Source organism: Budorcas taxicolor, chromosome 24 (genome assembly GCF_023091745.1).
Source record: "Budorcas taxicolor isolate Tak-1 chromosome 24, Takin1.1, whole genome shotgun sequence".
NCBI classification, from domain to species: Eukaryota; Metazoa; Chordata; class Mammalia; order Artiodactyla; family Bovidae; genus Budorcas; species Budorcas taxicolor.
In genome coordinates, this window is record NC_068933.1 from 33,084,035 (window position 1) to 33,099,117 (window position 15,083).

The window sequence follows — 15,083 nt, forward strand, 5'->3', positions numbered from 1 at the left end:
TCTGGAGCTACTCTTTAAGACTGAATGGCGTTGAGTAAAATGATTGACAGGCAGATATTAACTAAATATAGGAAAGTTAATTTAAACACTATAAGGGAGTGATTTTTTTAAAATAACTTTTATCTTTTACAACAGTTTCAGAAAAATTGTTGAAGGGAGTGCAGACTGTTCCAGTATAACCCACCTCCCAAATCCCCTGATGTTATCATCTAACAATTGTGTGAGGCGTACATGGGCTTCCCAAGTGGTCCTAGTGGTAAAGAACACTCCTGCCATTGCAGGAGATGGATGAAACGCAGGTTTGATCCCTGGGTCAGGAAAATCCTCTGGAGGAGGGCGTGGCAACCCATTCCAGTATTCTTACCTGGAAAATACCATGGACAGAGGCGCTTGGAGGTCTACCATCCATAGGGTTACAGAATTGGACACAACTAAAGTGACTCAGCATGCACGCCCGTGGTACATATGTAACAATTTTATAAAATATTTTTTTATGTCGACCATTTTTTAAATGTCCTTATTGAATTTGTTGTAATATTTCTTCTATTTTTATGTTTTGGTTTTTGGGCCTTGAAACACGTGGGATCTTAGTTCCCCAACCTGTACCCCTTGCATTGGAAGGTGAAGTCTTAACTAGTGGACTGCCATGAACCAATATGGATACATCATTATTATTAACTAAAGTCCATAGGTCATTTAGATTTCATTAGTTTTTGCCTAATGTCCACTTTCTGTTCCCAGGATTAAATAGGACAGCCTTCAGACAGTGATGGTACAGGTCGGACTAAGTCTCTGCTGAGCTAACGTGAAGCCCTAAAGCAAAGACTGGCAGAGAGAGACTGCCCACATTGGGCTGGAATGACCAGGAGTTTGTACCCCCACCTTGCTCAGACATTGACTGGGGCCTGCCAGAGAAAGCTGATAGCTCAGAAGCCCAGGCGTTTGCAGCAACATGGATGGAGCTAAGAGTGTCATACTGAGTGAAGTAAGTCAGACAGAGAAAGAGAAATATCGTATGATATCCCTTAAATGTGGAATCTAAAAGGAAATGATATAAATGAACTTATCTACAAAACAGAAACAGACTTACAGACTTGGAGAACGCATGTATAGTTACCAGGGGGGCATGATGGGGGATGGGATGGTTAGGGAGTTGGGGGTGGACATGTACACACTGCGATATGTGAAATGGATCACCAACAAGGACCTACTGTGTAGCACGGGGAGCTCTGCTCAGTGCAATGTGGCAGCCTGGATGGGAGGGGAGTCTGGGGGAGAATGGAGGCATGTGTGTGTATGGCTGAGTCACTCTGCTGTGCACCTGAAACCATCACAACATTGTGAATCAGCTATATCGAAATATAAAAGGCTTTTGTTTAAGTTAAGATAATAAATGTTTTGTTTAGCCAGATTGTACATAAAGGAAAAAAAAAATCCTGGGCAGACTCTGAAAGCAATAACAGCTGGATGTTAGCAGCTACCCATATTTCTTGATATGCTGTGTCCTCAGTTGCTCAGTTGTAGACTGTAGCCCACCAGGCTCCTCTGTCCAGGAAATTTTCTAAGCAAGAATACTGGAATGGGTTGCCATTTCCTCCTCCAGGGGATCTTTCCAATCCAGGGATGAAACCCGCGTCTCTTGTATCTCCTACATTAGTAGGCGGATTCTTTACCACTGTGCCACCAGGGAAGCCCACATTCCTTGATGCTGGGTTGCTAAATCCATTTTTCACAGGAGTCTGAGTGCTGCAACTCTTTGTCTGCCAGAAAGACCTTTGCAGTTTCCAAGGAGAAGTTGGCTGACCATTGGTCAGGAATCTTGAGCAGAGGTGGTCTCATTGGCCTCTTTCAGCTCTTGGGCCCCATGACGAGCTGCTTTGATCCTGAAGACTCAAGGATTCCATTTCTCATATTCATTCCACCTTCCTCAGGCCCCTGACTCTCTTCTTACACTTGCTAGTTTATGCCCTGCTCTGTCCTAGAGATAAGATCAGGGACCAAGCATATTCATGGAGGATGGAAACTATGACTCCCACTCTGTTGCCCACACCTTCTTAGACTCCAGATGCTCAAGAAAAGGCAGGGGGCGAGGGTAGATTACAGTACCAATAGCAACGTGGAGTGTAGATAAAAGGCTGTGAGTACCAGCAAGAAAAAGTTGAAAAATTCAAAGCTAAGACTACACAGGCCAAATCCTGTTTGGAAATGTCCCGTGCCTTGAACATGAAAAATTGCAGAACAACAGCACTCCCTTCTGAGTTGTGCATATGCCACACCTGGCAAGGCAGGATACTTTTATTTTCTTCCATCTTAACTCCTATGGGTGCCCCTGGATTTTTGTCTGCAGACGTGGAATCACTGCAGTGCAACTCTGGTCTTTCAACCTGCAGGAAAGTGGAAAACTTCCCGAAGAAAGTGTGGCTCTGATGCTTTGTTCTACCCGTGTTACTTTTTCTTTTATTTAACTTATTTAAAAGGTTAAAAGCCTGTTTTATTCTTGCAACTTGGCAGCCCTGCCTGGCTCACAAATGTCCTAAGATAAACAAGCAAGATCTGTACATAACCTCTTAGGACAGTCTTAGCTTCTGAGCCAAAAGGACTTTTAATATTTACTTTGTTTCTCTTTAAAGATTTCCTTTTAATGTTTGTTTCTGCTTTGAAGTATTTTCAGATTCCATAGACCCTGTTTGTTTCGCCCAGCCAGAGAATAGATTTTTTTTTTTCTTATATTCATTCTGCCATTTTTATACAGTGAACCATGCATACTGATTTGACTCCAAAGGTTCACATATGAAAGTGCTTCCTTAAACCCAGACCCTCAGGACTTTTGCCAGGCTTCTTATTTTCATGTCTGCTTTGTCCTTTTTTGGTGGAATAACTAAAGTAAAAACCTGCTGGGTCAGGGGGTGGAAATAAAGTATTGGTGGATGAACTCTTCTGACCTTCCACTCCCAGGACCAGACAGTGGGGTGGGAGGTGGGAGGTGGTGGTGTAGTCATTCAGTCATGTCCGACTCTTTTTCAACCCCATGGACTGTAGCCCACTAGGCTCCTCTGGAGTGGGTTGCCATTCCCTTCTCCAGGGGATCTTCCCGACCCAAGGATCAGACCTTCGTCTCCTCCTTGGCAGGCGGATTCTTTACCACTGAGCCACCAGGGAAGCCCAATGGAGTGGGAATCCATGTTTAAATACCCAATGGCTATTCCAGGTCACTACCCCAAAATTACATGAGACCCAGAAAAGTCCTAAGAGTTAATATTCCAAGAAAATACTTGTGGTTACTGAATCCAGGATGTTTGAATTAGAGGCAGTTTCTGTCTCTGAACACAATACCAGAGGCGCAAAAAAATACTCTGCCTAAAAAGTAAATCAATAAAAAGCCCACAAAGCTTGCAGTGTCCCTGAAGCATTATATAGGACTAGAAATGGCAACTAAGTGAAATTTTTTAAAAAGAAGAAGAAGGTTTTTATGTGCGTTCATTCCTCTCCCTCAGAATACGGATTGAAATCGTGAACAGCTTCTTCCGCAGGAGACCAAGGTCACAGGTCTGAAGAACGCGCTCTTTTCTGGAAACTTTCTGCTTATGATGGATGACACTTGCTTCACCTTGAAATAGGGGAACACTTTCTCCCCCCACACCCCCACTTTTTTTTGCTAGCACAGCGTGTTGGAGAACAGTCACACCAAGTGGCTGTTGAATTACAGAGGAATTGCTGAGAAGTCGCCTTGGGCGAAGGGCATTTGGCTGTAAACTTGCACTGAAAAGTTACCTTGTGAGTCAGCATGTGACTTCCACCTGACTTAATTTTCTTCAGTCCCAAGGGTTCCAAGCCAGAGGAAAAAAGGTCCTGGTCTCGGCTGCTGGCATGTTCATTCTTCAGAATCAATTGGGAATCAGTTCAAAGACAAATCAGCAAAGGTAACTTCTCTCTCTGATACTGAGGATATATGGGAGGGCTCTTAAAGTAAAATGTTTTATTTTCGAATCAAAATAACAGCCATGTAATCTTTGTATTTGGATTAGGTGTGAATGAAGGAGATAAGGATTGAGGGAGGAACAGAGGACTGTGCAGGGATCGGCAAATCTGCCTCCGGGTTCCAACCTTGGCTCTGTCTCTTGACCTTGGGCAAGTTGCTGGTGCACCAGGGCCTTGGCTGACTTATACTAAAAAAAAGAAGGTGGAACTAGATGGCCTCTAAAAGCCTTTCCAGCTCTGTTTCAGGAATCAGCCTCTTACTTTTTCATTTGTGTTCTGTTTAGGCCAAAACAATGATGCAAGGTGGAATTAGGATGTAGATTTGCAAGAAGGTCATCTTTAAAAATTTTATTTAAAAAATTTTATTTTTAATGAATATAGTTGATTTACAATGTTGTATTAATTTCTGCTATACAACAAAGCGAATCAGTTACACTGTTGTGTGTATATATATAATTATATATGTGAGTGGTATATATACATATATCACATATATATATCATATATACAAATGAGTGGTATATATACATATATCCACTCATTTTGAGACTCTTTTCCCACATAGGTCTTTACAGCATTGAGTTCCCTGTGTTGTTCAGTAGTCCTTATTAGTTATCTATTTCACATATAAATAGTGTGTATATGTGGAGAAGGCGATGGCACCCAACTCCAGGACTCTTGCTTGGAAAATCCCATGGACGGAGGAGCCTGGTAGGCTGCAGTCAATGGGGTCGCGAAGAGTTGGACACGACTGAGAGACTTCACTTTCACTTTTCACTTTCATGCATTGGAGAGGGAGATGGCAACCCACTCCAGTCTTCTTGCCTGGAGAATCCCAGGGACGGGGGAGCCTGGTGGGCTGCCGTCTGTGGGGTCGCACAGAGTCGGACACAACTGAAGCGACTTAGCAACCGCAGCAGCAGCAGTGTGTGTATGTGTGTACATGTCAATCCCAATCTCCCAATTTATCCCTCACTCTACCTCTTTCCCCCTTGGTAACCATAAGTTTGTTTTCTACATCTGTGACTCTAATAAGTTCACTTGTACCACTTTTTTAGATTCCACATACTAGCAATATCTTATGATATTTGTCTTTCTTGCAAGAGGGTCGGTCATCTTGAGGCTGGAAGCAGGCTTCAGGCAATTCTCACCTCATCCAGTATGTTTGCAAAGATGAACTGAGATTAAGACAGGCTTCAAGGTAGGCGTTTATATATACTTGTCAGATGAGTGAGTGAATCAATCAGTCAGGATAGCACCAAGGGAGAAGGCAATGGAAGCATTCCATTCAGTTCAGTTCAATTCAGTGGCTCAGTCGTGACCGACTCTGCAACTCCATGGACTGCAGCACGCCAGGCTTCCCTGTCCATCACCAACTCCCGGAGCTTGCTCAAACTCATGTCCATTGAGTTGCTGGTGCCATCCAACCATCTCATCCTCTGTCATCCACTTCTTCTGCTTTCAATCTTTCCCAGCATTAGGGTCTTTCCAAATGAGTCAGCTCTTCGCATCAGGTGGCCGAAGTATTGGAGTTTCAGTTTCAGCATCAGTCCTGCCAATGAATATTCAGGACTCATTTCCTTTGGGATGGACTGGTTGGACCTCCTTGCAGTCCAAGGGACTCTTAAGAGTCTTCTCCAACACCACAGTTCAAAAGCATCAGTTCTTCGGCGCTCAGCTTTCCTTATAGTCCAACTATCACATCCATACATGACCACTGAGAAAACCATAGCTTTGACTAGATGGACCTTCGTTGGCAAAGTTGTGTCTCTGCTTTTTAATATCTGTTAGCATTCCATTGGAGGAAGTTTATTTGGAATAGGGCATAGATTTGCTTGGGCTTCCCAGGTGGCTCAGATGGTAAAGAATCTGCCTGCAATGCAGGAGACGCAGGTTCAACCCCTGGGTCGGGAAGATCCCCTGGAGAAGGAAGTAGCAACCCATTCCAGTATTCTTGCCTGGGAAATCCCACGGACAGTGGAGCCTGGCGGGCTACAGTCCATGGGGTCGCAAAAGTGCTGGACATGACTTAGGGACTAAACGACAAATAACAACAAATAGATTTGCTCAGCAGTGATGCCTGGGAAGAAGTTTTATGGAGAGGTTCAGCCAGAGCTGAACTTCAGGCCTGGAAATATGAAGGTTAAGACTAGCTTACATAGCACTCTTTATATATAGAACAAAATGGGGTGATTACTGGTAGCCTGCCTAGTACAATAATTCTTACAGCTACAGGAGTTTTAAACTTCAAGACAATGGGACTCTTCTCCCCGCTTTAATGACCAGAACATTGATTTGTATTTGCCTTGGCTGAGTCTTAGAGAAATCCAAACTAACAGTGGCTAAACTGTATGTAAGTTTATTTTTCGCTTACACAAAAGAAATCTGTTGGTAGGCAATTCAGGGCAGGCTTAGAGGTTCTGTGGTGTTATGGATGAGAGTCCTTCCACCTCAAGTTTATGTATGGCTGCGTGAACTCAGCTATCTCAACAGCATTCCAGCCAGCAGGGAAAAAAAGAGCCAAAAAAAAAAAAAACACGGTAGGGGGGATCGCCTCCTGTCTTAGCCCATCTGGACTGCTATTACAAAATACCACAGACTGGGTCATTTATAAACAACAAAAATTTATTTCTTACAATTTTGGAGGCTGGATGTCTGAGATCGTGATACCAGCATGCTGCTTTCCAATGAGGGCCTCTTCCCAATTCATAACGATGTCTTCTAGCTGTGTCCTTACGAGGTGGATGGGGCAAAGAATCTCTCTGGAGCTCTATAATAAGGGCAATGACCCCATTCATGAGGGCTCCACCACCATGATTTTAGTGTCTCCCAACGGCTCCCTCTTCTAATACCATCACCTTTGCATGTTTGGATTTTAATATGAATTTTAGGGGGATACAAACATTCAAGCCATAGTACCCTCCTCACTGGCCATGAATGATACTTCTCGGAGGTTGAATTTGACACTTTTGTTGCCATTCCATTGACCAAAATTTAGGTACTTGGTCACATCTAAGTGCAATAGAGACTGGGAAACATAGCTTTTGCTCATAATATCTAAAAACCAGCATTGTTTTCACTTGTTTTAAGAGAGAGGGGGAAAACAGGTATTAGAGAATATTAGTCTCTGTCACCTTGAGAGATTACAAACTTATTACAGTTATGCAATGAACTACTTTGGTACTTATCTCTTAAAACATCTGCAGGGCCCATAGCAAATTATTTTTAGTATTCCAAATGAATAAACGAATCTGTATCTTGTGGAGGTGACTTTGATTTTTGAAAGCAGGCCAAAACTGTGATGAGTAAGATGTGTGATAAAGCTGAGAATTACCATTTCATAAGAATGGGCTTTTACTCCTGGATATTATAGGCTCTACTGGGCCTTAGGACCATTCTGACGGAAGTAACTCTAAGGACTTTCCTGGTGGTCCAGTGGTTAAGAATCTGCCTTCTAATACAGGAGACATGGGTTTAATACCTGGTCGGGGACTAAGATCCTCCGTGCCTTGGGGCAACTGAATCAATGAGCTGCAGCTAGAGAGAAAGCCCACCACCACGATGAAGATTCCACATGCCACAAGGAAAGATCCTGAGTGCTGCAGCTAAGACCTGAAGCAGCTAAAAATAGATTAATTAATATATATAAAAAAAGAAAAGAAACTCTAGAACTTGGATAGGATACATAATGCAATTACCTAAAGGCATTGAAGAAACAGAAATAGTTAGATTCTGGTGCTACATGTCACTTGGAGAAGAGGAGATGAGGAATTAGACAAGTGGTCTCTGTGGCACAGCTTTTTTTTTTTTTGGCCGCACCTGCACCTCAAGGCATGTAGGATCTTAGTTTCCTGACCAGGGATTGAACCCACACCCCCTGCGCTGGAAGCCTGGAGACTTACCCACTGGACCACCAGGGAAGTCCCTGCTCCCAATGCTTTTAGCACAGGGCTAAGTGTAGTCCACACAGTGGCTTGTGTGATAAAGAGGCATACATGAGAAACTCTCAAGTCCTGCCTGCTCTTCTAAGAGATGAAAGAAGTGAAGTCAGAAAATGATGAATGCTGAAAAAGTGGGGGAACCCAGAAAGTCAAAGAGGAGATCCCCAAACCAAATCACTGACTGACCCTTGAAACACGAGTGCAGAAAACACTCAGAGCAGCTCCGCTACACAGAAGGTCTGCACTCAGACTGGAGCTGCCACCCAAGAAGCAGGGGGTGAAGTTCAAGCCCATCGAGAAGATGATCTGCTGAAATGAAAGAAGAACTCTCACCAGTGAAAAGTAATGGAGCCTGAAATCGCCACAACTTAGTATTCATGATGTCCATGATACAGTCCAAAATTAGATATCTAACATACAAACTATTGGGCTTCCCTGGTGGCTCAGATGGTAAAGGATCCACCTGCAATGCAGGAGACCTGGGTTCAATCCCTAGGTTGGGAAGATCCCCTGGAGAAAAGAATGGTTACCCTCTCTAGTATTCTTGCCTGGAGAATTCCATGGACAGAGGAGCCTGGTGGGCTACAGTCCGTGTGATCGCAGAGTCAGACACGACTGAGTGACTCACACTTTCAGTTTCACTTTTCATGAAGAGCTATTAAGCCACAAGAAAGACATGGAGAAATCTGTAATGCATGTCTTAAGTAAGTCAATCTTCAAAGGCTACATATTATGTGATTCTAACTATATGATGTTCTGCAACAGGCAGAACTATGGAGACAATAAAAACATAATATCACTGGTTGCCAGGGGAGAGGGAAGGGGAAGGATGAACAGGCAGAGAACAGAGGATGTTTAGAGCAGTGAAACTATTCCGTATGACATAGCAATGGTGGAGACGTGTCATTATATATTTGCCAAAACTTGTAGGCTACATACCAAGAGTGAACCCTGATGTAAACTATCAACTTTGGGTGACAATGACATGTCAGTGCAGGTTCACTGGTTGTGACATATGTATCACTCTGGAGGGAGGGGGTTGATAGTGGGGAGCCTGTGTGAGTTTGAGGCCAGGGGCCGTATATAAACTCTTTGTGCTTTCTGCTCATTTTAACTCTGCACCTAAAACTACTCTGAAAAATAAAGTCCAGTTAAAAAAAAAACAAATAGTTTAAATGCAAAGATAGAAATAGATGAAAACTAGTTAGTTAGTTCAGTCACTCAGTCATGTCCAACTCTTTGTGACCCCACGGACTGCAGCACGCCAGGCCTCCCTGTCCATCACCAAGTCCTGGAGTTCACTCAAACTCATGTCCACTGAGTTGGTGATGCCATCCAACCATCTCATCCTCTGTCATCCTCTTTTCCTTCTGCCTGCAATCTTTCCCAGCATCAGGGTCTTTTCCAATGAGTCAGTTCTTCGCACTAGGTGGCCAAAGTATTGGAGTTTCAGCTTCAACATCAGTCCTTCCAATGAATATTCAGGTCTGATTTCTTTTAGGATGGACTGGTTGAATCTCCTTGCAGTCCAAGGGACTCTCAAGAGTCTTCTCCAAAACCACAATTCAAAAGCATCAATTCTTTGGTGCTCAGCTTTCTTTATAGTCCAACTCTCACATCCATACATGACTACTGGAAAAACCATAGCCTTGACTAAACAGACCATTACTGGCAAAGTAATGTCTCTGCTTTTCAATATGCTGTCTAGGTTGGTCATAGCTTTCCTTCCAAGGAGCAAGTGTCTTTTAACTTCATGGCTGCAGTCACCATCTGCAGTGATTTTGGAGCCCAAGAAAATAAAGTCTGCCACTGTTTCCACTGTTTCCCCATCTATTTCCCATGAAGTGATGGGACCAGATGCCATGATCTTAGTTTCCTGAATGTTGAGCTTTACGCCAACTTTTCCACTCTCCTCTTTCAGATGGATAGTAAAAGATATATCAATATTAAGCACAGAAGGCTAGAGAGGCTATATTAGTATCAAACAAAAGAGAATTCCAAAAAGAATTTATTACTAAAGATAACAGAATGATGAGCGTTAGTTACTCAAAATGCCATAAAGATCACAAATTTGTCTGTGCTCAATAACAGCTTCAACATACATGCAGCAAAAATGGACATAATTAAAGGTAAAAATAGGCCATCATAACTGGAGATTTTAACGTCTCTCAGAAATTGAATAAACAAACAAAAGTGAGCAAAGACAGAAAATCTTAACAACCGTATCAGCCACCAGGACCTAATTGGTATTTAGAGAAACACTTCACCCAACAACCGCAAAGTATATACGCAAGTGCACACTGTGGGTTTATCAGGATAGATTATATTCTGGACCATAAACAAGTCTCGGTAAATTTTGAAAGTTTATCCTCTGACCACAGCAAAATTAAATTAGAAACTAAGAACAATAAGAGAGCGGGGAAAATCCGAAGTATTTGGAAATGAAACAACACCCTTTTAATGTTGACTGGTGTGAAGAGGAAATCACAAGAGACAGAAAATATTTTGTACTGAAGGATAACAAAAACACATTTCAAAATTTGTGGGATGTAGCTAACATAGCACTTACAGAGAAATAATTTATAGCTTTGAATGCCTTTAAGAGGAAAAAAAGAAGGGTCTCAAATCACTGATCTAAGTTTCCACCTTTAAAACTAGAAAAAGAGTGGACCAAATTAAACCCAAAGCAATCAGAAGGAAGGAAATTATAAAGATAAGACAGAAATCAATGAAATAGAGAACAGAAAAAAGAAAACCAGTAAAACCAAAGGCCAGTCATTTGAAAAAGTTAATAGGATTGGTAAATTTCAAGCTTGGCTGACAAACAAGAAGAGAAGAAATTGCCAATATCAGTAATGAAAGAAGATGTTGCTATAGATCCCTCAGACATTAAAACAGATCCAAACAACAATCCATTATTAGTAGTATGAACAACTTTATGCCTTTAAATGTGACCCTAAGGACTTCCCCAGCAGTCCAGTGGTTAAGAATCTGCTTATCAATACAGATATTGTATAGAAAAAGCTAAGGGGATGTGGATTCAGTCCCAGGTTGTGGAACTAAAATCCCACATGGCAACTAAGCCTACACGCCACGACTACAGAGTCCATGCACTCTGGAGCCTGGGTGCCACAACTAGAGAGCCAGCACCTGAATGGAGAGCCCTCGTGCTGCGAGGAAAATCCCTCCTGTAGCCACTGAGGCCGGATGCAACCAATCAACCAGTATTAAGAAAAGGAAGTCATTTAACAAAAAATGACCACTTAGGTGAAATGGACACTTTCTGGGGAAGATGTAAATTATGAAGCTGACCCAAGAAGAAACAGAATGCTTGAACAAACCTGTATCAATGACAGAATTTGGAATTGAAAAGCCTTCTGATGAAAACTCCAGGCTCAGATGGTTTCACTGGTGAATCCTATCAAACATTTAAAGAAGAAATAATGTTAATACCATTCCTTAAAACTCTTAAAAAATAAAGGGAGAGGAAACACTTTCCAACTCATTATGATGCCAGTATTATCTTGATTCCAAAGCCAGATGAAGACATCTTAAGAAAGAAACTACAGACCAATATCCCTCATGAATATAGATACAAAATTCCTCAACAAATATGAGCCATCCAAATATTAGCAGCATATAAGAAAACTGTAAACCATGATCAAGTGGCTATACAAGACTGATCTAACATGCAAAAAAAAATCTATGTAATTCAACAAATTAATAGAATATGGAGAAAAACAACATGATCATTTTAATAAATGCAGAAATAGCATTTGTCAAAATTCAACATCCTTTTATCACAGAAGTGTTTTAGTAAATTATAAATTAAAAAAAATCTTCTCAACTGCATCTACAAAATCTGACAGCTAATATACTACAATGTGAAGGATTTTATGCTTTCTACCTAAGATAAGGAATAAGGCAAGGATTACTAGTTTTATTTAACAATGTACAGAAGTGCCTAGTCAATGCAGCCAAGCAAGGGGAAAAAAGCATACAGATTATAAAGAAAGGAGTAAAACTATCTTTATTTGCAAATGATATTGTATAGAAAAACCCAAGGAACGCACAAAAAAGCTATTAGAAGTAATAAGTGAGTTTAGCAGGGCTGCACAATACAATATACAAAAATTAACTGTATTTCTATTTATTAGCAACTAACATTTAGAAAGTAAAATTATAAAACAATTCCATTTACGTAGTATAAATACACTTAGGAATAAATTTAGCAAGAGATATGTAAGACCTGTTGGCTAAAAACTATAAAACTATGGGAAATTCAAGAAAATCTTCATGAATAGAGAGCTGTATCATGTCCACGGATCAGAAGTCTGAAAACTGTTAAACTGGGAATCTCCATTTGAATTAGTCAATAGAATCAATAGAATCCCTGTAGAAATCCAAATAGGTTTTTAAAAAAGAAATTTATAATTTTACTTTAAATTTTATTTAAATAATCTTATAAATAAATAAAATTTATTTTAATTTAAATCATTTTATTAATAAATAAAATGATTTAAATAAAATTTAGTTTAAAATTTATACAGTAAGACAAAGGATCTAGAGTAGTCAAAACTATTTGGAAAATTGAGAACAGTGTTGGAGCACTACCTGGTTTCAAGAACAGTGTGTGACTCTTGAGCAGTAAATCCAGTTTTATCCTGTGGCTTATAAGTTGGCATTTAAATAATTTCCAAAACAGGAAGGATGGTACAGCTCTAAGATAAGCATGTAGCTTCCCAACTTGTCTACTTTGAAGGGTATTCATTTGGCATGATTACTGGGGGGCAGCGGCGGGGGGGGAATACGTGTGAAACATAAGTTTCATAATCAAGACAGAACTGGGTTTAAATACTGGATATACAACTTACCTCTCTACTTGTCAGTTTCTTCAGCTTAAAGTGGGGTGCACAGTGTGAAAATTAAGGATATACAGCACAGAAGCTAAGCTCTGTGTGATAGCTCTGGACCTAGCCTACCTGGGTTAGAACCTGGGCTCTGCTATTATTTATTCGTTTACTTATTGCTGTGCTGGATTTTCATTGCTGTGAGACGGCTTTCTCCAGTTGCGGTGCGAGGCCTTCTCATTTGTGATGGCTTCCCTTGTCGCAGAGCAAAGGCTCTGGGGCGTGTGGGCTTCAGTCTTTGCAGCACGTGGGCTCAGAAGTCGTGGTGCACAGGCTTAGTTGCTTCATGGGATGTGAGATCGTCCCAGACCAGGGATCAAACTTATCTCCCCTGCATTGGAAGGTAGATTCTTTACCGCTGGACCACTGCTATTTCTTACTGAGTGGACTTAGGTGTGTTTAATCTTTCTGTGCTTCACTTCACTTTTTGTAAATTGAGGCTACTAAAATTACCTACCCAAAATGCCGTGATGTACTAAATGAGTTAATAAATCTAACGCACTGAGAACACTATCTGGCACATAAAGTGTTCAACAGATATTACCTACTGTGATCCTTCCCCAGTACTCCGAGGACTAACTGTAGTTACTTTTGTCAACTACCGAGCACAGGGTACTCTGGTACCCATTGAGCATTAGCTCCCATCCCTCTTCTGAGCAAAAGTAACCTTCAGGGGGTAGGATTTGACACTGAAGGGTGTCTTTTGCCATCTCAGGGGAAATCTTGAATATCGGTTGGTTAAATTTTCTTTTTTTACTCTTTTTTCAATGTTTAAAAAATGCCTTACTAACAGAATTACAAAGCACAAAGGGAAACTCTAACACTGGCTATCAGATACTACCCCTCTTGGTCCCCATCAGGCCTTTTCTTTGAAAAGCCCTCATTCCGTTTATTTCCCCCAAAACAGTAATTTCCTTCACTAACAGACTCACAGACTTAAAGAATAAACTTATGGTTGCCCGGGAGAAGGATGGCGGGGAGGGGGAGTTGCGGAGTTTGGAATTGACATGTACACACGACTATATTTAAAATGGATACCCAACAAGGACCTACCGTACAGTGCAGGGAACTCTGCTCAGTGTGATGAGGCAGCCTGGATGGGAGGGCAGGTGTGGGGTAGAATGGATACATGGATATGCATGGCTAAGCTCCTTTGCTGTGCACCTGAAACTCTCACAACATTGTTAATCAGCTATATTCCAATAAAAAGTTAAAAAAAAAAAAAAGAATTCCCTTCACTGACTTCACTGATGAGCCTGTCTCTCTATCAGCCCGGGCAGCAAGAGCAGTAAACACAAGTGTCTCAATAGAGACGCCCTTTGCGCCCCTGTGGGACTACCTTTCACATTCTTGTGCAGACTCCTTTTCCCCTTCATTCTCTCTGTTTCTCTGCACCGCAGTAGGATATAGGCTTCATTTCTTTTCCTTTCAACCATTTTAGTGATGCTACCCTCTGCTTTTCTGCAGAAACAGTAAGAAAGCTCCTCCCAACAGCCCATCTTATCTACTGAGGGTTGGGGGAAGGGGATAAAACTTTCCCATCCTCCTTTTCCTTCTGCTGAGGCTTCCCCTCCCATTTCCCCCTTGGAATGACCCACCTTTCTCCCTAAGAGGGGCTGAAGAGTTCCTCGGGAAGGGGCCACAGCTCTGACAGGGTTGTTAGCCTTCTCAATGACACTTCAATCACATTGCCTTAATATTCCAGACAGAATGCGGGGAGAATTCGAACTTCTAAAAAAAGTTATCTGCCAAGAGTTAACTTTTTTCAGCTCTATGAAATCCTCCCCACAAAACCTCATTCCCCCGTCTCACTCTACTGGTGTACTAATTAATGTTTCTTTTCCCAGCCCCAAATATTCTGCTTGTTTATGTCTATCTACCATGCAGCAGCATCCTGAACGCTGGGGACTCGCTGGCTATGGGAGGGTAAAGATAATGTATAAACAGGAAGTCAACATTTGACACACAAAAAAGAGTCATTGTAAATATAGTAGGGGTTTCCCATCCTTTGTGGAAACGTGAAAATGTAGCTGCATACTTCTTTCCTAGCTGTAGCTTCCATTCAAGGAGGAAGTTACCGTTCAGCACCAGTCTGTGTGCTTAACCACAGGTTCATTCATTCATTTGGCAAATATTTATTGTAAATAAGCCAGGATACAGGCATTGTGCCAGGCAGTAAAGTTGGGTACAGAGATAAGGAAGTTTTCTTGCCCTTAAAGAACTGAAAGACAAATAAATGAAGAGATAGTTGCAA

General features: G+C 41.5%; 1 protein-coding gene across 1 annotated transcript in view; it reads left to right on the top strand.

The window, feature by feature from the left end:
• Positions 1 to 3,899: 3,899 nt before the first annotated feature.
• TACC1 (transforming acidic coiled-coil containing protein 1) overlaps positions 3,900 to 15,083 on the top strand; it is a 110,702-nt gene continuing 99,518 nt past the window's right edge. The window contains exon 1 of the mRNA XM_052661307.1: positions 3,900 to 3,920. The gene's annotated coding sequence lies outside the window, so the exon portion shown is untranslated. The remainder of the gene's footprint in view (positions 3,921 to 15,083) is intronic.